This window comes from Salvia splendens, chromosome 3 (assembly GCF_004379255.2).
Source record: "Salvia splendens isolate huo1 chromosome 3, SspV2, whole genome shotgun sequence".
Classification (NCBI taxonomy): domain Eukaryota; kingdom Viridiplantae; phylum Streptophyta; class Magnoliopsida; order Lamiales; family Lamiaceae; genus Salvia; species Salvia splendens.
This window is the reverse complement of record NC_056034.1, coordinates 39,503,058-39,526,840: the sequence shown is the minus strand read 5'-3', so window position 1 is coordinate 39,526,840 and position 23,783 is coordinate 39,503,058. Positions and strand designations below refer to the sequence as shown.

Sequence of the window (23,783 nt, the reverse complement as noted above, 5' to 3'; positions counted from 1 at the left end):
GCAGAAATATAAACTGAGACAACGATTTTTACGTGGAAAACCCTTTCGAAGCAAAAGGGAAAAACCACGGGACTTGAGAGTCCACTCAAAATCTCCACTATAATATGTTTTTGCTACAAGATCAAATATCCAACCTCTACAACAAGTATAAACTCCAACTAGGTTGATAAAACAATCTTAAGCAAAATACCCAAAACAAGATGAGAAAATCACTAAAACAGGGGCAGACTTCAACACCAGAAAATCTGACCTTACTGTTCACGGATCAACAATCCCACCGTACAATATCAAGATCTTCAAGTCGACTACCCACTGTCCGAATTTCAGCTCAATCAGACCACGGATGAATACCCGATCGAAGCCTCGAATAGAACTGCACCAAGCTGAAAATCTGCACTCACCTTTCACAAAATGGAGTTACGTTGCCACTCAATCTCTCAATTCTGACTCTGAATTGATGATAACAGCAGCTGACCCTCTCCTTCTTTTCTCTGCACCACCGTTTCAGTTTTTGTGATTCACCCAAATCAAAAGATGTGGTGTCAATTTCTAATTAAACACACACACTAATTAGCATTAAAAAAATGCCTATTTATTTGGGCCAACTTGAATTGGGCTCCCACATAATGGGACCAGCCCAACAAATCTCCCCCTCCCATTATGTGGAGGAGACCGCCATCCCGGCGATCATTCGACAAACTTCAAACTTCCCTCTCGGTAGAGATTTGGTGAACATATCTGCACCATTATCATCGGTGTGAATCTTCTCAAGCTCTAACAATTTAGCCTCAAGAACTTCTCGAATCCAATGATATCTCACATCAATATGCTTCGATCTTGAATGAAAGGTCGAATTTTTACCGAGATGAATTGCACTTTGGCTATCACAAAACAAGACATACCTTTCTTGAGAAAAGTCGAGCTCTTGCATAAAATTCTTCATCCAAATCAACTCCTTGCATGCTTCGGTCACCGCAATGAACTCTGACTCAGTAGTAGACAAAGCAACACACTTTTGCAACTTAGATTGCCATGACACAGCTCCCCCTGCACAAGTAATCAAGTAACCTGAAGTAGATCTTCTTGAGTCAATATCTCCAGCCATATCTGCATCTGTATAACCAACTAGAACAGGTTTTTCAATGCCGAAACATAGTCTCAAGTTAGAAGTTCCACGAAGATATCTCATAATCCACTTCACTGCATTCCAATGCTCCTTGCCCGGATTAGAAAGAAACCGACTAACTGCACCAACAGAAAAGGCCAAGTCCGGTCTCGTGCATACCATCGCATACATCAAACTACCCACGGCTGAAGAATATGGAACTTTCTGCATCTCTTCCTTCTCTTTATCTGTGGAGGGACTTTGGTTCACGCTCAACCTAAAATGTGGAGCAAGAGGAATGCTCACTGTTTTAGCTTTATCCATACTAAACCTTTGAAGTACCTTTTCAATGTACCTCTCCTGTGATAACCATAATTTCTTGGCATTTCTGTCACGTGTCAATTGCATGCTAAGAATCTGCTTTGCCGGCCCCAAGTCCTTCATTGCAAAGGACTTACTCAATTCCTTCTTCAACACATCAATTTTAGAAGTATTGCGATAAAAAAAAAGCATATCATCAACATAGAGCAATAGAATAATAAAATCACCACCAGAGAATTTCTTAATAAAAACACAATGATCAGAAGTAGTTTTCTTGTAGCCATGCTCCTCCATAACAAACTCAAACTTCTTATACCATTGGCGGGAAGCTTGCTTAAGACCGTACAAACTCTTCTTCAATCTGCACACATAATCTTCTTTTCCTTGTACAATAAAACCCTCTGGTTGCTCCATGTAAAGCTCTTTCTCCAAATCTCCATGAAGAAAAGCGGTTTTTACATCCATCTGTTCAACCTCTAAATCAAAATAAGCTGCCAAACTCAAAACGGTTCTGATAGAAGACATCTTTACAACCGGAGAAAATATTTCTTCAAAATCAATCCCCTTCTTCTGACTATAACCTTTGACGACCAATCTGGCTTTGTATTGTGGAGCTGCAGAATTTTCTTCTTGTTTTAACCTGTAAACCCACCGATTTTTCAAAGCTCGTTTACCCTTAGGAAGTTTCACCAACTCAAAGGTATGGTTGTCATACAAGGATTGAAGTTCATCTTTCATAGCCTCAACCCACTTATCTTTGCATTCACTTTCCATAGCCTCATCATAACATTCAGGTTCTCCCCCATCAGTTAAAAGAACATACTCTTCAGAAGTATACTTCACATTAGAACGCCGATCTCTAATGGACCTCCGAAGTGGAACTGTTGGTGGAGCTATAGGTGCCTGGTGTTGATCATTCTCATCATCATTCATAGGAGCATCAACATCATCTATACCTTGTTGGTCATCAACAATGTCATCTTGCATGTGATCCTGAACAGGATCTGGCAAATGACCTAGAGGGACGGGATCCATGTCAGTCAAGTCACTACTTTCTTTTGGATCCTTTTTCTCAATGATCCTCAATGAACATCACATCCCGACTTCTTATCAGCTTTCTTTTAACTGGATCATAAAGTCTATACCCAAATTCATCTTGACCATAACCAATAAAGATGCATTGTCGAGTTTTGGCATCTAACTTAGATCTCTCATCCTTACAGCCGAACACACGGAGGTGATCATATGACACGTCTTTACCAAACCAAACCTTGTCTGGTACATCACCTTGCAAAGGAACACTTGGAGAAAGATTAATCACATGTGCTACAGTAGATAGAGCTTCTGCCCAAAAGCTTCTGGGCAACTTTGCATCATAAAGCAAACATCTAACTCTCTCAATCAGTGTTCGATTCATCCTTTCAGCCAATCCATTCAGTTGTGGAGTTTTCGGTGGTGTCTTTTGATGTCTGATTCCCTGCACACGACAATAATCATCAAAAGGTCCACAATATTCACCACCATTATCAGTACGGATGCACTTCAGCTTCTTTCCTGTTTGCCTTTCAACTGAAGCTTGAAACTGTTTGAACACAGCAAGAACTTGGTCTTTTGTTTTCAAAACATAGACCCAAAGTTTTCTAGAACAATCGTCAATAAAAGTAACAAAATAAAGTGCACCACCATGTGATCTCACCTTCAATGGACCACAAACATCGAAGTGAACCAACTCTAGCTGCTCAGACTTTCTCGACGGAGGATGACGCTTAAATGAAACTCTTCTCTGTTTTCCTGCAACACAATGAACACAGTTCTGCAGTATAGTACTCTTCAAACCCGAAAGTAAGTTCTTTTTAGCTAGACAATTAAGGCCCTTCTCACTTATGTGACTAAGTCTTCTGTGCCATAACTCAGTTGAGCCATCATTCTGTGCCACATTTACATTGGTACTTGAAGTCGAAGCTTGCATCAAGTACAAATTCACATTCTTAGTTCCTCGAGCCACAACTAAAGAACCTTTAGTCAATTTCCACTGCCCTTCACTGAATGTATTACAGAATCCCTCGTCATCTAGCTTTCCTGCAGAAATCAAATTCAAACGAATATCCGGTGCATGCCTGACATCTCTGAGTGTAAACTTTGTTCCATTATTAGTAACTAAGCAAACATCTCCTGTGCCAACAACCTTCACTAAACCATCATTGCCCATCTTTAATACTCCAAAATCACCTGAAGTATAAGATGTGAAGAACTCCTTCTTTGACGTGACATGAAGTGAAGCACCGGTATCAATCACCCAACTCGTCTCGTCGTATGCTAGGCTGATCACATTTTTATCACAAACAACTAGCAAATCATCATCAGAAGTAGTAGTAGTAGCAACACAATCAGATTTTTCGTCTTCTTTTCTTTCTGATTTATCTCGGCCAGCTTTGTTTTCTTTCTTCCACTTGAAGCAGTTTTTCTTAATATGGCCAGGCCTACCACAATGATAACATTCAATATTCTTGTATCTTGATTTTGATTTGCTACGACTTTTATCTCTACCCTTTTTGCCTTTATTTTTGCTTCCCCTCTGTCTTCGGTAACCAAAACCTCTGACTGCGATGAAGAACCCTGCGACCGTCTTCTCACCTCTTCATTTAACACTCCATTCTTGGCGATTTCCAAAGTCACAATACCACTGGGAGCTGAATTAATAAGTGAAATCCTTAGAGTTTCCCAAGAATCCGGTAGAGTAGCAAGCAACCAAAGTCCTACAATCTCATCATCTAATGTGACCCCCATGCCGAGTAATTGAGTTAATGAACTCTGAAACTCACTCACATGATCAGCTATAGATGTTCCATCTTTGTATCTCAACATCATCATCTTCTTAAGTAAGAATAATTTGTTATTGCCTGACTTGGAAGCATACAAATTTTCAAGCTTATCCCATAGTGTGCGAGCGTGTGTCTCTTGATCAACGTGGTGATAAACATTCTCTTCAACAAATTGTCGAATAAAGCCACACACTTGATGATGTTCAAACTCCCATTCTTCATCACTTTTAGACTCAGGTTTTTGAGCATAAAAAACTGGAAGATGCAAAGCTTTCACAAAAAGCAAATCCTTCATCTTATTTCGCCACAGTTGAAAATTTGTGCCATTCTACATAATCATTCTGCTTGTGCTAATTTCCATAATTACCGAACACAATAACCGTAGCTCTGATACCAGTTTGTTGGGAAGAACCAAACAATCAAAACCTGCTGAAACACAAACGGTGTTCTTTCTCTCCCAATAACACAAGTCCGATAATTATTTCTAACACAATGTGCCACGATAAATATTAACAACAAACAATCAGCAGAAATATAAACTGAGACAACGATTTTTACGTGGAAAACCCTTTCGAAGCAAAAGGGAAAAACCATGGGACTTGAGAGTCCACTCAAAATCTCCACTATAATATGTTTTTGCTACAAGATCAAATATCCAACCTCTACAACAAGTATAAACTCCAACTAGGTTGATAAAACAATCTTAAGCAAAATACCCAAAACAAGATGAGAAAATCACTAAAACAGGGGCAGACTTCAACACCAGAAAATCTGACCTTACTGTTCACGGATCAACAATCCCACCGTACAATATCAAGATCTTCAAGTCGACTACCCACTGTCCGAATTTCAGCTCAACCAGACCACGGATGAATACCTCGAATAGAACTGCACCAAGCTGAAAATCTGCACTCACCTTTCACAAAATGGAGTTACGTTGCCACTCAATCTCTCAATTCTGACTCTGAATTGATGATAACAGCAGCTGACCCTCTCCTTCTTTTCTCTGCACCACCGTTTCAGTTTTTGTGATTCACCCAAATCAAAAGATGTGGTGTCAATTTCTAATTAAACACACACACTAATTAGCATTAAAAAAATGCCTATTTATTTGGGCCAACTTGAATTGGGCTCCTACATAATGGGACCAGCCCAACATTTTTTTCATTTTTTACTCCCTGCTCTTCTCCAAGAGTTCTTCCGCAAGAACATGCTCAAGGGTTTCACCATTCTATTATTCAATTTAAGTAAAAACATTTCCACAATATTAGAATGCATTAAAAATACTCAGAATACTATTACAAATTACTAAATAATTTTAAAATTAAAAAAAATTCAAAAAAACGGTAATAAACGGCTATATTTTTTGGGAATCCGAAAATATTTTTTAAAGTTTTTGGTATTATTTTCGATTTAAAAAAAATAACAAAGGCATGCCGTTGGCCAATCGCACGCTGCCACGTCGCCATGCTCAGCGGCACGGACGTGCTCTTATTATCGAGTAGGACCGTGCCGTTGGCGCGTGCACAGCGGGGGGACAGGGCTGTGTCGCGCCGCTGGCACGGACGCCGTCCGCCCCGGAGAGTGGCGATGGGGATGCTCTCAAAACTAGTGATGAATTTGAATTGGATGTTTCCAGAATAAACATCTCAGAGTTAGATACCTTCGTCTTTTCTGGTTTCGGATCTATGTTACGGACTCAATTCCCACATCGGTTGTCAGAACAACTGGTGTGGGGTATATAGACTAAATGGGATCTCGCCGATAATTTTTCCATTTTCTTGCGATTATTGCTTGGTTTTTCTTCGCTGATGATAATTATCATACGCACGTTTGTCATCTTTCTCTCTCGCCCAAATCTCTCTCTGCAGCCGTCTCTCTCTGCACATCACCTCAATTCAGTCGCCTCCATCAACCCGCCGTCGTCTCTGTCAGCCCCTACTACCCGTCGCTGCTCGCCTTAGCTGCCACTGCCCACCAGGACGCCGCTACCATGTGCGGTGTGTTGCGCCATCGTTGTCCCTGTTACTCCTGTCCGCTCTTTCAGCGACTCACCATCCTTGCCTCCTTTCTCTCTGCACAGCCGCCTCCGCCGAAATAACAGCGGCTTCAGCACCATCGCCGGTGTCCAGTCACACCGCTGCTCCGCCCGCTCGAAGCGCCGCCGGATTCACACCACTGACCCGCAGCATGCTCTCGCCGGTTTCACAGCCGCGAATCGCTTGCACGGAACCAACTCGTCCAGTCACGCCGCCGTGCAGCCGTAGTCGCTGCTGCCAGCACAGAGCCGGTGCTGCACCGCCTTCCTCCAGCACGTCGTTCAGGTTCCTCCAAGCTAGGATTGACGCTGTAGTGGTTACAAGGATTTAATGAAAGAAAATTTGGCTTGCAGATTCAACATTGTTTCGAGCTTAACTAAAAATATAGAAAAAAGTCAGGTGTTATAAATTGTTTTAATAATATCTTCCCAAATAGCTTTAAGAGAAGAAAAGATAGCAAGAGAGGGAACGATAGAAAATAGTGAATATATTATTAATAGATTGTGAGGTTTATTTTTTAAAATAAAATATTTATAAAATTTATTTTTAAGGGGATACACTAAAATAAAAATTAAAGATATTCTTTTTAATCAAACTGTAATTCAACTCTATTCGATCTTCGCTATATCTTCCAAACGCTAGAAATGACATATTGCTCAACAACTTCACTACAGATGAGATTTCCACTTCAACATTTCATTGTTTCCAATCTATTTATATGGGATGGGAGTACTGTTAGTCTGTGATTATAGTTGCACTATATTCAATTTATTTTAGATAAATTGTCTAGTATTAACATGTTTATAGTAATACACTATATGAGATTTAAAAATTGAGACCTCATCCTTTCGTTTTATTACCCATGTCCATGTAGAAAAACTTTTTGAATAAGTCGCCACATTATCCAGAAATTTCTCTACCACTCATTTACTAAAATTGATCTATAAATTGATGATCAAATCCAACACAAAATATCATCCAAAGAGACTCATTTAATATTTAACATCAAAATATGGGTGGAAAAGTAATTTCTTTTCTAAACATTTTGGTCGTATTTGTTCTCATAATATCCCCCCCCCCAAGTAGCTTTTGCAAGAGAATTTGCGGAGACTACCAATATAATACGTATACTCTTTTCTTCTCTTGTTATTATTAATTCATGTTGTTTTATGAGTATCAGATATATGGTCACAGAATTTTTAACTGATGACGAGTCATTAAGTCTAACTGCCCTGTTGTTTCAAAATTAAAGTATGATCGATGTTTTTATTAACAATAACTGATAAAAGTGTGTATTGTTGCTAATATATTTTTTATCTGTGGAAGCCGAAACGAAAAAGGCGTTAGCATATATCACCGTTAAACCAATCCGGGGCCCAGGTCATAAACTCCGCAGATGTAGTTACAAGAATTTGTGTAAGAAAAGGCCACCTTCCGCTCAGACCAAACCTTGAGAATCCAAGCCCAAACACCCAATGTTTGAAGACTTGAAGTACAATATTAAATAATTTCAAATAAAACAATCCAAACTATATGGTGTTTATGATTATGTCGATAGTGGTGTGTTAAGGTCCTTCGCAGCTTTTCAGTCCAAGCTTCAATCAGATCACAACCCTTGGATCCTTGAATTGGATGGTTGTGGTGATCTGCATTATTACACTGTAATGGTGCATTATTAGTCGGTGTGCATTATTCAACTAAAAATCTGCATTATTACACTTTAATGGTGCATTATTAGTCAGTGTGCATTATTCAACTGAAAATCTGCATTATTAAATGACACATGACATCAATCTAAGCGTCGGATGACAAAATCGTGAGGCTGAGATTAAAAAGAACAATAGAACAAAAGATACAAAAATGAAATGAATACATCCCTATGTCGATATATGTCACTTTTAATTTTGTTTGTGGTCTTTGTTTAAGGTTTTGTGAGTTATATGAGTAAGTTTTAGGTTTACCTCTTGTCATTTGAAATTGGCAAATTCATCAAAAACCAAAATTATGAGAATTAAACCTTAATATTTTTTTTATATAGATAGAAAGCTTCACAAAATATTATCAAGTTTTAAATAATATCCGAGTTTATCAACCCTTCAAATAAGGCAAGGAAAAATACCAAACTCAAAAGTTAGATACTAGTACTATGACATATAAAATTGGTTGCTTCAACAATCTAAATATGCTCCAAAGGTAAAGCAATGATTGAAATGAAATTGACATGGCGCAACCAAATACTAATTCAAACATGACCTTGGCGAAAAAGAAGTCATCATCCATCACCTACCAATCCCACGCCGCCGCTGAGTGTAGTTACAAGACTAAATGCAGGCCTCCTCCGGCCTAAACCGTACCCTGAGTATCAAAGCCCGAATAACCGATGCTTGAATCACAAATATTAATCAATTCCAAATAAAATATTCCAAACTGTATTAGTGTGTTTATGGATGTAGACGATATATGTCATTTTAAGTGTGTTTCAGTTAACGAAGACTCTTGTCCGTTTCATCATGTTGGGCCACTATTAGTTATTATTTAGTCAATGCAAACGAATATATAAATATTGCTTTCGATTAGTTAAAAAAAATGATACTAAGATACAATTTTGGTTAGCCAAAATGAAGTTGATCTAGAATTATAGTCATGAGATATATATAATGTTGTTATCTGAAGCAAGATTGTGTAAAACCTCAATGTTATTATATACAATTAGGGGTGTGCATTCGGGTTTCGGTTCGGTTTTTTGCCAAAACCGAACCAAAACCGAAAAACCGAATTTAGTTCAAAATCCAAACCGAACCGAACCCGAAAAACCGAAAAACTGAAACCGAAAAACCGAAAACTGAACTTAAAAAACCGAAAAACCCGAACAAAATTGAAAAATCTGAAAAAAAACCGAAAAACCTGAAAAAAATAAATATAGTATAAATATATATTTATATATGTGTATTTTATTTTATTTTATATATACTAATAGAATATTTATATATAATATAAAATTAATAATACATATAATATATATTATATAGTAGAATATATTAAAAGAATATATATTATATATAATATAATATATTAAATTAATAGAATATATATATAATTCGGTTTTTCAGTTTTTCGGTGTTTTCCTTCGCCCGAACCGAACCGAACCGAAAAACCGAAATTTTTTTATTTTTAAAACCGAACCGAACCGAATTTCAAAATTTCGGTTTGGTTCGGTTCGGATATTCGGTTTTCGATTTTTTTGCTCACCCCTATATACAATTAAAATCGTATTCACTTAATACATAAGAGAAAATGTCTTCTTATAGGATGTGATTACTAAAAAAAGAAATGACTCCACTACTATGTAATGTACTAAAATAGCAAAATGACTTCACTACTATGGAACGGAGGGGTACTATCCGTAAAAAAATAGATTTTGAATTGGTTTTTTCTACTACTCTGATAAGGGTAATTCCCTTATCAAGATGCCGGAGACGATAAAAGAGAAGTCCCGGGAGGCAGAATCCCGTCGACAACTCAAGGTTTAAACAAAATGCATAAAATAAAACATAAAGAGACTAAATTCATATATCCCCCAATGAAAATAACAATAGGTCCTATTTATAATACTCCTACGAATAAACTAACTTGGTGAATAAGATAACAAATATATCGAAAATATATGATAATATAATAATAAAGATATGGTAGATATTTCCGAAGATATACTCGTATCAACTCCCCCACGGTTGAAATCCACCTTGGCCTCAAGGTGGAAATCACGATGCAACAACGAGAGTTGAAAGCCAAAAATTGTTGACAGACGTCTCCTCCTGGATCAAACGCACAACGAACAACGGAACGTCTCCCTTCATCATCCAGATTCGCCAACGGATCAACGTTGAACTTGTTCTGGAACTCTATCATCCCTTCCAAAATCACGATCTCGTCCTCCTCGCTCCACAGCCTATGGAACATATTCGAATTTTTCTCCGCCTTCTCCGACTCGGCGGCAGGGCTCTTCTTTGGCTTCTTTGCATCCTTACTGGCCGTGTCCGCGGCGGGCTTGGATTTGGCCTTCCTGTTTGATTTCGGAGTCTCTTCGACTAGCTTCGCGGTGAGTGTCCTGACTTCCGGAGCGTTGGACTCAGACTCCGTTTCAGATCCGGAGTCGTCTTCGTCGTCGGAGGAAGGGTGAGGCAGCAGCGGCGAGGGTTTGGCGGCGGGAATCTGAGGCTGTGGCTTATTTTGGGGAGGGGTGGGGTCAAGATCGGCGTCGGATTCCTCCCCGGAGGAGCTTCCTTCCTTGCTGGAATCTGATTCGGATTCCTCAACTGGGTTCACGGGTTCCCGGTTTTTAGCCATTTCTGTTTCACAGAGAGAAAGTATGGTTTGTGGGGGTGAGAGAATTGTGAGAGACGGCTTGGCTTGTGTCGTCCGCAAATTCGCCACCGATGGCGAGGGATAGCAGTGGTATGACTCCGGCATTGGCTGGTAGGGCGCGTGAGGTGGCTGTGAGGCGGTGTACAGCCAGGGTTTGTCGGGTGGATCAGGTTCGGGCCGGAGAAGAGAGTGCGTTGCTGCTACCCTGCGCTCATGCTCAACCAATCGAGTCTCGAGCCGGGCGAGCCTAGCGAGAATATTCTCCCACGTTGCTGCTGTTGAATTCCATTGCAAGCCTTCATATGCTTGCGATATCTCCCACAATGAACGAAGATTGACTTCTGCCATGAGTTCGAAGATGAAAGCACCAATTGATAAGGGTAATTCCCTTATCAAGATGCCGGAGACGATAAAAGAGAAGTCCCGGGAGGCAGAATCCCGTCGACAACTCAAGGTTTAAATAAAGTGATAAAATAAAACATAAAGAGACTAAATTCATATATCCCCCCAATGAAAATAACAATATGTCATATTTATAATACTCATACGAATAACCTAACTTGGTGAATAAGATAACAAATATATGGAAAATATATGATAATATAATAATAAAGATATGGTAGATATTTCTGAAGATATACTCGTATCATACTCCCTCCATCTACCAATAAGCTTCTTATTTTTCCATTTTCGTCCGTCCACCAATAAACTTCCAATTTGCTTTTTATTATTTTGGTAATGCACAATCAAATTCCACTAACTTTATCTCACTCACATTTTATTATAAAAGTAAGATCACATTCGACGAATATTTTCCACCAACTTTCTACGGCATTAATATTTTTTAAAACCCGCGACGGATCAAAACTCCTCTTGTATTGGTGGACAGAGGGGGTAAAAAACAATTAAACAAAATACAGTAATTAAGTACTCCATCCGTCTCATAAATATTGTCGTAGTTTGACCGGAAATCCTAAACAACAAAAACAAACAGGCCCTAAAATTGTTGAGGTTGCTTCGTTTTCATTCCCCATGCCCATGTCCTTGTGGAAAAACTTTACGTCACCACATCTACGTCAATCTTGGAATAATTACATTGAATTTTCTCAATTCCTGTAAACCAAAGAAAAGTAGCTAACTATTCTCTTCCACTGTCAATTGCTATCTATAAATAATGAGAAAATCCAACACAACATCTCATCCAAAAACACTCATTTAACAAAAATTCAACCTCAAATATGGGTGGGAAAGTAGTTGCTCTTCTTAACATTTAGATCGTAATTGTTCTCATAATGTCCCCCCAAGTCGCTTTAGCCAGGAAACTTGTGCAGAATACCGATGCCCAATGTATGTTCTTTTAATCTCACTATTATGGAGTATTTAATTAATGTAAAATTATGATTATACAGATATATATGTTTACATATGAGTGCTTAGATAATGAATAATTGAATATGTACATGTAAAACCTTAGCAAATAATTAGATCACATATATGATGTATGTGTCCTTGTTTTGATTGAAAACACACATACATACACAAAATTATGTGTAACAAATGAAGATCCAAATCCAAACTCATACTTTAGTTTGAACTTGATTGTAATAACTTAGTATGCATTGCGATAAGGTTTTATGAATCTTACATGTTTAATATTGTATGTAGGTTTTTATTTTATCTTTGGATTTAGTGAAAAAACCGGAGACCCCATGAGCACTCGATCCCAAACGATCTTTTTGCGGCAAGGCTCTATACTACTACAGGTGCAATCGTTCTTGTTAGGCATGCACAAGGGTCACGAACCGCCGGTTCCAGTTCATGAACCGGCGGTTCACGGTTCAGGAAATGCTTGAACCTGAACTGGCCCGCCTACCTCCCTGCGGTTCCGGTTCCGGCTCAAAAAACCGCCGGTTCACCAGGCGGTTCAAAACCGCCGGTTCCGGTTCATGAACCGGCGGTTCAACCGAAATTAAAAAAAAATATTTTTTATTTATAAAAATTGATTTATATATTTAAAATCAATTTTTACAAACAAATGAATACAATAAATTCGTAATAGCCCATATATATTTGATGGGCTTGCGAATTTAAGAAAACATATGTTGAAGTATTTTCTTTTATAACTACATGTTTAGAGAATTCATTCATTTTTTTCCAATGTGGGATACAAAACTTTCTTTTGTCTTCTATTTTTCTTCATGTTTTGCATGATATATATAAACAAAATTATTATTCAAATATATTCTTGATTGATAAAAATAATGAATTATTGAGAAATATGATTTGTATATAGAAAATATTTATTTGTATAATAATTATGGTTAGGTTTATACAATTTGTATAAAAATTATTTTTTTAATGTGTATAATATTATTTATTAGTTAACATATACATAAATTTATAAATATAAGCAAATCATTAATGATAAATAACTAATGAATAATAGTTTATGTAATAATATTTGTTATTATTACATAAACTATTATGTCCAATATTAAGTAATGATATTTTATAAATATATACATAAATAACTAATGAAATAGAATAATTTGCTTTGATCATAAATACATAAATTTATTATAGAATAATATTGGACATAATAGTTTATAAATACATAAATAATATTGGACATAAACTATTATGTCCAATATTATTATCAATACTTAAAAAAATATCAATACTTAATAGGACATAATAGTTTATGTAATAATAACAAATATTATTACATAAATTATTATTCATTAGTTATTTATCATTAATGATTTGCTTATGTTTATAAATTTATATATATGTTAACTAATAAATAATATTATACACATTGAAAGAATAATTCTTATACAAATTGTATAAACCTAACAATAATTATTATACAAATAAATATTTTCTATATACAAATCATATTTCTCAATAATTCTTTATTTTTATCAATCAAGAATATATTTGAATAATAATTTTGTTTATATATATCATACAAAACATGAAGAAAAGTAGAAGACAAAAGAAAGTTTTGTATCCCACATTAGAAAAAGATGAATGAATGCTCTAAACATGTAGTTATAAAAGAAAGTACTTCAACGTATTTTGTCCCACATCGAAAGTGGAACATAAAACATTCAAGGATGTCTCTATAAAATAGAAACAACCAAGAATGAGTTTGTCCCACATCGAAAGTGGAACATAAAACATTCAAGGATGTCTCTATAAAAGAGAAACAACCAAGAATGAGTTTGTCCCACATCGAAAGTGGAACATAAAACATTCAAGGATGTCTCTATAAAAGAGAAACAACCAAGAATGATTTTGTCCCACATCGAAAGTGGAACATAAAACATTCAAGGATGTTTCTATAAAAGAGAAAACAATCAAGAATGGTTTCATTAATTCGCAAGCCCATCAAATATATATGGGCTATTACGAATTTCTTGTATTCATTTGTTTGTAAAAATTGATTTTAAATATAAAAATCAATTTTTATAAATAATTTTTTTTTAAAATTCGGTTGAACCGGCGGTTCAAACCGCCGAACCGCCGGTTCACGGTTCACAATTCGCCGACCCTGAACCGGCCCGTGTTAACCGGCAACCCTCCGGACGGTTAACCGCCGGGCCGGTTCGGTTTGTGCATGTCTAGTTCTTGTTAAGTGATAAATTCCCTTAACAAGATTCCGGCGTCGCGATTGCGATCGGCGGAGGGATAAAAAGGACAAAAGGTAGTCACGAGAGCTTTGCCCATCGATCAAACCAAGAACATTGCAGAATTGAAATAAAGCATGAAAATAAAATAAGATAATTGTATTTCTTCAATGAATAAAGCATGAAAATAAAATAAAATAATTGTATTTCTTCAATGATTGAGAATAATACAATGACTCCTATTTATAAGGCTAGCCCTAACTTACTGAACAAGAAAATAAAGATCCTAATAATATATGGGAAATATATGTTAAATCAATACTAAACTAAATAAAAGATATGTGGGGATATTCCTAGTGATATACTCGTATCAACTCCCACACGGTTAAAATTCACCCTGTCCTCAACATGGAAACCACGAAGCGTGACGAACGTCTATGATCTTCTCGTCAAGCAGCTTAGCAAGACCATCGCGCTCCACGGACTTCACAAAATGGGCTAGAATTGCATTGATGTAGGCAGCCATACCCACAACAATCCCAATTGATGTGCTATGTTGATTCAGTCCACCATTGGACTCAACATATAAATATCCATTTGACTTAGGCAAGTCCCCTGGTGACCTAATGATGCAGCCTCTCCATTCACTGCTTTTCCATTTAGTTGAAATATAACTAAGTGGAGAATTATCAAAGTTCACGACGAATAGGAGGTTGGATCCATCATCTCTGTCGTCATCCAACAATGCCTCTTTCTTCTTAATTTGAACTCGATTAAGTAATCGATTAATTGGGAGCTTGTCAAGGCGTCTATGAATGCCCAACCACGGTGTGTTGTTTTAAAGAGGGATCAAACGTGCATCGGCGTCGAGCGATGTAGATCGATGATTCATACTTGCAACATCTATGACATGCAATGAATCACTCAATAATTTCGGCGATGAGTTGTCCACAATGGAATCACCCAAATCAATCTAGGCTTGGAGAATTTTGATTCGAGAAGCATTCAATTGCATCGAGCACTCAATCTCTTCGCAACTGGGAACTGTTTCTCTTTGCATACGGAATTCTGACTGGACTTCTCCGTCTTCTCAACCTTTTCAACTCCTGAAGGGATAACCATTGGCATCTCATCTCCGTCACATGACTTGTGGTTGAGGAGCATGACTTCACTGCAGCTCTTAACTTGAACTTTCCCCACCACAATGGCTTCATCGTGTACGACGACGGCCTCCATTGGGCAGTCTCTATATGGCTGGATAACAACAGTCGGCAGTGGCGCAGCTCTGCGGTTGTCACCCGGCAGTGGACACCAGCGGGTAGTGGGTTGCTCGGTGTGGGGCGGCTGGTGGTCGTCGTGTGATGGCGGCAGCGGAAGTAGTGCTGCAGTTGTGGCAGAGGCGGTCTATAGACGAGCTGCTCCTGCTGCCATGGATCGGTGTAGGTCTGGGACATCGGCTGCCTGTAGGGGTCAGTGTTGTAGAAGTAGGGTTGTGGCTGACTTCCAAGAAGCGACGACTGAACAACCGGAGGGTAAAGCGGTTGGGCTTGTGACTATAGTTTGAACCCCGGAAACGGTCCAGAGGTGAGCTGCTGCCAATCCGGGTGAGCATTCACTGTTTCCGAATCAGGCAAATCAGGCGGACGGAGGCTGTCCACGCGATGATCAGTGACAGAGAGATGAGACTCCATCTCGGCAAACACCCCTATCCTTCGGTCAAGCTCTTGCAGTGGCGGCGCAACTTCATCAAAGGCCATGTAGAACGGATTATCAACGGAGTGGTTGGCGTATGCCGGAAGGGAATAAGGCGGGTCTGGATCCGGTGGAGGATGGCACCAGTCTGGCTGGTAGAAGGAAGCACGCTCCTGCTGCCATGGGTGAGCCGCATCCAACCTCTGGTTTACTCTGATGCAGAAAGCTATGATCCGTCCACACAACGAAATGATATCCTCGTTGGTGTAACGAGCCATGAGTACGAAGATGAAAGCACCAATTGTTAAGGGATAAATTCCCTTAACAAGATTTCGGCGTCGCGATTGCGTTCGGCGGAGGGATAAAAAGGATAAAAGGTAGTCGCGGGAGCTTTGCCCGTCGATCAAACCAAGAACAGTGCAGAATTGAAATAAAGCGTGAAAATAAAATAAGATAATTGTATTTCTCCAATGATTGATAATAATACAATGACTCATATTTATAAGACTAGCCCCAACTTACTGAACAAGAAAATAAAGATCTTAATAATATATGGGAAATATATGCTAAATCAATACTAAACTAAATAAAAGATACGTGGGGATATTCCTAGTAATATACTCGTATCACAATTGTTAAGAGATGATTTCTCTTAACAAGTTTCCAGCGTCGCAGAGGTGATCGGCGAAGGGATAAACAGTAGTCGCGGGAGCTTTGCCCGTCGATCAAACCAAGATTTAGGATTGCAAAGAAAGAAAAATACGATAAAAGGAAAATAAGATAATTTGATATTTCTTGATTGATCGAAATGAAGAACAATGTCCACTATTTATAATAGTGGATACGGAACAAGAAAGTAATCCTAATAAATATGAAAAGATATGGTAAATCAATAACTAACTAAATAATAAGATATGTGGAATATTTTAGGAGATATGCTCGTATCAACTCCCCCATGGTTGAAATCCACCTTGTCCTCAAGGTGGAAACCACGACACAATGAAGAGCATCGCGAACACAAGCTTTGGCGAGACCTCCCATCCTGGATCAACTGCAAAAGATTGCTGTTTTGTACGCCCATAACCCACTATCACATACTCGATGTAAACATACCGGAGTGAAAATTGGTCTCTCATTTCTCCTCCTAGCATCTTCCCCGTAGTGCTGATTTATTGTCTAATAGGTACCTCCAGAAATGATCCAAGAAGAAAAGCATCGTCAGTATCCAAGATCTCTGGTGCATCATATTCATATTTCCTCTCCTAATGAATATTGAAAATCTTGACCTCTCTCCTGAGTCTCATTGGTGGTAGCCTAGGTAATTGTTCCCATTGGTGTTCGGGTTCAGAAGTAAATTTTATTGGATCGACAGCTTCATGAGTCTTCTTAGAGAAATTAGGAATATCCTCCTCATCTACTTGCTCTTTATTGTTTCCATAAAGTCATCATCGCCTACCATCCCTTTACCCTCTTGGCGTTAATAACACCATCATCACTTGGAGAAATATCTCCTAATGAAGACGGGACAACGGTTTGCACACGACACTCATTCTGGAGCTCTATTGAAGATTGACCTGATATCACCTTTAGACCAGATATTATCAATGAGATCATTCTCTGAGCATGTGATGTTGGGCGGTCCTTGTAGATCCACTTCCGTATTAACACTCTTCTCCCCATATGATGTCAAATATGGCCTAATACCAAGCCAAGTGATTCTCCTTCCACCAGACAGATCTGCCTCAACAATATGTGAGAGGCGTTGGGAATCGGCATATTGCGTTGTGCTCTGTCCTGGTGGGTCCCAACAAGAATATGGTCTCGGCGTTGTTGGCGGCGACGGTGAGTGCAGCGGAAGGTCAGGGAAGGGGAGCTGCTGTGATGGGCAATATTCCGGCTGCCATGGATGATATCCTGAGGAGCAATTTCTCTGCTACACGTGTGATTCTGAGTCTGTATATGGCAGCTGCGGGGGCTGATAGTCAGGGTGCTCTCGATGGTCTCCGGCATAGGGAATTTGCAGCGGCGCGTATGACTCCATGTAGGTGTTGGGCGGTTGTTCAAAGGCCGGTGTTGGCGGGTACCAACAAGAAGGTCTTGATGGATTCGGTGGATACCAACAAGAGTCAGCAGTTGGCCGAGGGGGCTGCTGGTGGGTGTATGGAGGCGGCAGCTGGTTGGTGTTTGGAGGCGGTGGCGGATGAGGGTACCAGTGCGTATTAAGGCCAGAGCCCGGCGGTTGTTGCCGAGTGTAGGGCTGGTAAGGCTGTTGTGCCGCGGTGTACAGCCGGGACCCGTCGGGTGGCTCAGGTTCTGGGCGCAACGGAGGGAGTGTGGCTGCTGCCCTACGCTCATGCTCAATCAATCGGGTCTCGATTCGGGCGAACCTAGCCAGAATATTCTCCAACATTGCGGATGTTGAATTCTCCGGGGCGTGCGCCGCTATCGTGGCACGCGACATGGTTAAGGTCTCCGTTCTCCCCACTCTGAAATAGACTTCGGCCATGAACGAAGATGGGAGGATGAGAACGAGATGAAAGCACCAATTGTTAAGAGATGATTTCTCTTAACAAGTTTCCAGCGTCGCAGAGGCGATCGGCGGAGGGATAAACGGTAGTCGTGGGAGCTTTGTCCGTCGATCAAACCAAGAGTTAGGATTGCAAAGAAAGTAAAATACGATAAAAGGAAACCTGTCGAGATGATGACGGATGACTAATGGTGAATGGCTAAAATACATGTGAGATTAAATGTCTGAATTTCTATTTGTTGATTTAGTGGTAGAATGGTTAATGTCTGAAATCAAAGATCATTTGAATCCACCGCAAATCAACTTTTACATTTAACAGTAAAAAATCTATTTTTCAAGTTCAAAATTTACCAAAATCTTTACTATGTCTTGGACTTAGCATACCCAAAATGTCTTAGACATGTATGGAAAATTAGCGGCAGGTTAGCCTAGTTCCATACAAGACAACGTTTTTATTGGTTTCAACTTTTATGCAATGCTGCTGATCCGACAAAGTATAACATTAGTAATGAGCAAAAGAGATGGCCCTATATTAGTAGTATATAGAAAGATAAAGCTAAAACAGAGCAGTTCAGAAGTTGGGCCATATTTAAACATTAAACTCATTATTGGGCTGATTGCCATAATAAAAAAAAAAAACAGGGATTTGGAGTTTTGTCGGAGTTAAAACATTTTTCTGGAGAGTGGCATTTTCTTGCCGGAATTTGTGAGTTCTGGCTGACGGTGTTTTCCTTCCCTCGAATCCCTCCAATTTCGTTTGACGTATTGAAATGTACACATTACTGCAATATTTCGAATCGTATATCCATCTTCCATTAATGAAAATTAGTTTTTACATGTAATTTCTATTTCTCTTTTTACTTATTAAATTAAAATTATTTTACACTTTAATTTTCAATTGTATTTTATATTTCTATATTTTGATTATGTTTATTTTTATTTAAATTATATACTATATGTAATCATGTACTCTCTCCGTCTCATCATAAGTGATCTAACTTTTTTTAGTATAGAATTTAAGAAAATAATATTTGTTGAGTTAAGTGGAAGATAAAGATTAGATAAAAGTAAGAGATAGTACAGTGATACGTTAAATATTTTATTATTATTTAGTTGCATTATTTAGTTAGATAATTTAGGGATTGCATATCTTTTCCGTATCTTGGTTGTCTTGCTCATTAATTTAGTATTAGTATTATAAATAAGGCTATTGTTATTCTCTTCAAGGAATGAATGGATATATAAATTTACGTTTCTTTCTGTTTTTATTTTAGTACTTTGTTTAAAACTTGAGTTGTCGACGGGATTCCGCCTCCCGGGACTTCTTGTTTATCATCTCCGGCATCGTATAAGGGAAATACCCTTATCAAATTGGTGCTTTCATCCTCGAACTCATGGCCGAAGCCAATCTTCATTCATGGACGGAGATATCACAAGCATCCAAAGACTTGCAACTGAATTCAATAGCTGCAACATTGGAATATATCCTCGCTTGGCATGCCCGACTCGAGACCCAACTGATTGAGCATGAGCGTATGGCAGCAGCCACTCTCCCTCCGTTGCACCCAGAACCTGACCCACCGCATGGCCCCCCGCTGTACGTCGTTGCACAGTAGCCTTACCAGCCGTACAAGCCATCGGCTCCTTACCAGCAAGTGATATACCCACTGCACCAAAACCCTCCCACCGGCTACACCAACAATGCTGTGACAGATCCATACATGTTGTCAGCGACCACGTTTCAGCAGCTATACGCCGCACAACATACCCAGCAATACCTGCAGCTACCGTCGTCCTACCAGCCACCGCCCGACACAGGCTGCGTGCCCTAAGGATTGCCGCAGCCTAATCGCCAAGACCCTATTTCAGTGTGGTTTCCGCAGCAGCAACCGAAGGTCAGCACACCGACTTGTTGGGATACTACTGACTGTCGTGTCTCCTACCACCAGCACAACAGCTCATAGACTGGCAGCAGCCACACCAGCTCGGCATGCCATTGCTGGAGGATCCGACACCACTGCGGGAGCCTGGCCCAGCACTAGCCTTTGGGCTGCCGATCTCCGTTGTACCGCAACCTTATCAGCCCGTGGCAGCTCCGTTATTGGCCTCTATGCCACATCTACAGTGGTGCCGAGCTCAATGTTAACGGAGTGGGAAACGAATATGCATGAAAGGGAAGAGAAAACGGAGATTCAAGTCCTTGTTGATGAGCACAAGCCTCCATTGGAGACGACAAAGAAGGACCTTGAAGTACGAATGAAGGAGAAAAGAAGGTTATTTAAGGATGAGCATAGATCAGAACATGGAGAATTGGTTTTTAAAAAAGATGTTTATCTATGTGCGTTTGTTGGAGATGTAGTTGCACATGCCCTTCCAAAAGGTTTGAAGGAAAATTCTTTTGATGGAAAAATTGATTCAAATATTTCCAATGACACTAACAAGCAGTCCAAGAAAGCTTTTTTTTCCACCATGGACGTGCTTAAGATACTTCATCAGCTTTGTGCACGACTTAGCAAATGCACAGTTTTGATCCAGGAGGGGATACCTCGCCAAAGCTTTTCGCCACATTCTTCGTTTTGTCGTGGTTTCCACCTTGAGGACAAGATGGATTTTAACCGTGGGGGAGTTGATACGTTAAATATTTTATTATTAGTTAGTTGCATTATTTAGTTAGATAATTTAGGGATTGCATATCTTTTCCATATCTTCGTTGTCTTGCTCATTAAGTTAGTATTGGTATTATAAATAAGGCTATGGTTATTCTCTTCAAGGAATTAATGAATATATGAATTTACGTTTCTTTCTGTTTTATTTTAGTACTTTGTTTAAAGCTTGAGTTGTCGACAAGATTCCGCCTCCCGGGACTTCTTGTTTATCGTCTCCGGCATCGTATAAGGGAGATACCCTTATCATACGGTGTTGCTTTTTTTGCTAAAAAATGATACTCCTTCCGTTCTTTGTTAATAGATGCATTTCTTTTTTGGCACGAAGTTTAAAAATAGTGTGTTAAATAGATGATGAAAAAAGTAAGAGAGATCAACAAAGAATAAAGTAAAAATAAGAATTGCTTTTTGCCAAAAGTAGAAATAACTTAATTAACTTGGAACTTTCCAAAATAGAAAAATGACTCTATTAACATGGAACGGATGAATCACTTGAGATGGAAAAACCTAGAATGGAAAATTGATCATTTTAAATGGGACAAAAGGAGTATTTTATATTTTTTTAACTTAGCAATTTTTAGTTGTTTATTGAAGTTATTTATTTTAAGTTTTCGTAACGCTTAATTTCAATATGAACTAATAAAAATAAAACAAAAATACATAAATATAAAAAGCAAGTATTGTACTCCCTCTGTCCCATTAAAAATGAAACGTTTTCCTTTTTTGATTGTCCCATTAAAATGAAACGTTTCCTAAAATGGAAACAACTCTTATCTCTACTTTTTCATCTCGCTTACTTACTCTCTCTTCATTAACTCACAAAACAACACTACATAAAATACCGTGCCGATTTCCAAATGTTTCATTTTAAGTGGGATGGAGGGAGTACTTATTAGCATCAGTAATTAATGGTGTCCCTTACCCTGGGGCAGCTGGTCTTTCGGGACGGGATGTGTAACACCCCGACTTTTTCTACCCTTTTTATTGGTTCTCGTAAGGAAGTCGTTTACGCATCTGAAAATTTTTCGCATTTATTTATTTGTCGAGAGAAGTATTTCACTTTTTGGCCAAACAATTATTCTTTACTATCAATTAGAAACCCGCTTATTACGAGCCCAAAACTTTTTTTAATTCTTCCTTCTTTGAGCCCAAAATTTGTCCTCTTAATTTTAATCCAAGGATATTTATCACTTTTCAATTTCAAATCCATGGTAGTTATCTCAAATCTCTCCACCACCCTGAAAAAGAGGAATATAATTAGCCAAATCTTTTCCCATGGAGATATATATATTCCATCGATTCCATAATTTAAATCATTCATTCAAGTTTCAAAAGAGGGAAAATATCTAGAGTGAAGGGGGGAGACAGCGATGGCGATCCCGGCAGCGGCACGGAGGAGAGGCAAAGGCAGACAACAACTGATCCTTGGCCATGACGGCGGCGATCGATAAAAGGCGGTGTCTCAGTGGCCGAAAGAGAAGGCGGTGTGGCGAACTCACCTCCGTGACTACCACGGCAGCGGTGCTGCAAATTTCAGTGAAAGGAAGAGGAGCGCAATGAAGTCCAACGTCGAGAGTTTGAGAGAAAGAGAGAAAGAAGAGAGTGAGATGGAGAAGGAGGGTGGCTGGCGCCCACCGGCGATGGCGAGAAGGGGGCGGCGATAATCGCTCCAAGACTCCACTGATTTGAGAATGAGGAGGGAGGCGTAATTGCGAGAGTGAAATTGAATTGGGGAAGAAGAAGTTGCTTTGGGATGGGAGAATGCAGGCGACGAGTTCTTTTTGGAATTGGGAACAAATTGAGAGAGAAATAGGAGACGGTAGCGGCGGTGAATTGTCACGGAGAGAGAGAGAACAACGACGAACCCCCCGTGTGGAAGAGCTGCTCGACGGAGAGCTGTAGAAGAGTGAGCAGAGAGAGAGATGACAACGTGTGTTTGATTTGAGAAGAGGATTTCAATTCCATTCTGGAATTTCACGTAAGGTGAGGAAGATTAAGGATTTGGGCCTTGTTTTATTTAATGTTTTGGGCCAAGGGAATTAATTTAAATTTGTAGGCCCACTGTTTTGATAAAGGAGATGGCTTGGAGTTAATTTGGTTTGGTCCAAATTAATTCAATGGAAGATTGGGTCGAAGTGGGTGACTTCACACATGCTTTTCGAGAACAGAACGAAAAATAAGTTAAAGCTTTAAACGAACGAGGTGGGCTTTCGAACTAAAGTTTTACTGTGGGCTTTCTATCCTACATTATTGTGTAGGCTTACTTTTAAATTTACGCAATATTTTTTCAAGTATGAGTTATGTGCTTAAATTCCAAATATGTTGTGTCATGCCGTAGTTTGTTTTTGAGGATGTACCTATCTGATCGCCTAGTGGGGAGTGAGTCCCTACTAGAAGTTGAGTTTAATCGAATTCGGGTTTATCTAGGGAGTGAGTCCCTATTCAAGCTAGTGTACACAGAGGGGATCGTGCGCTATCTTTCGAGTTGACCGGTCCAGTGATCGAGAATGTGGCCACGTTCTCGTTTCACATATAAGGTTCAGATATGGTACGAGGAGAGAGAAAAATGGGCTACAGCCATACTTTTGAGTGAGAAAATATTTTGGTGACTTGGTCT

At 39.1% G+C, this 23,783-nt stretch overlaps 1 long non-coding RNA gene across 1 annotated transcript; it reads right to left on the bottom strand.

The window, feature by feature from the left end:
- On the bottom strand, window positions 1-5,374 carry LOC121795998. The gene is made up of 2 exons (XR_006049681.1): window positions 5,126-5,374; window positions 1-362 (listed from the first exon to the last, which is right to left on the bottom strand). It is a non-coding gene; the product is annotated as an uncharacterized LOC121795998 (long non-coding RNA).
- Window positions 5,375-23,783: the final 18,409 nt, after the last annotated feature.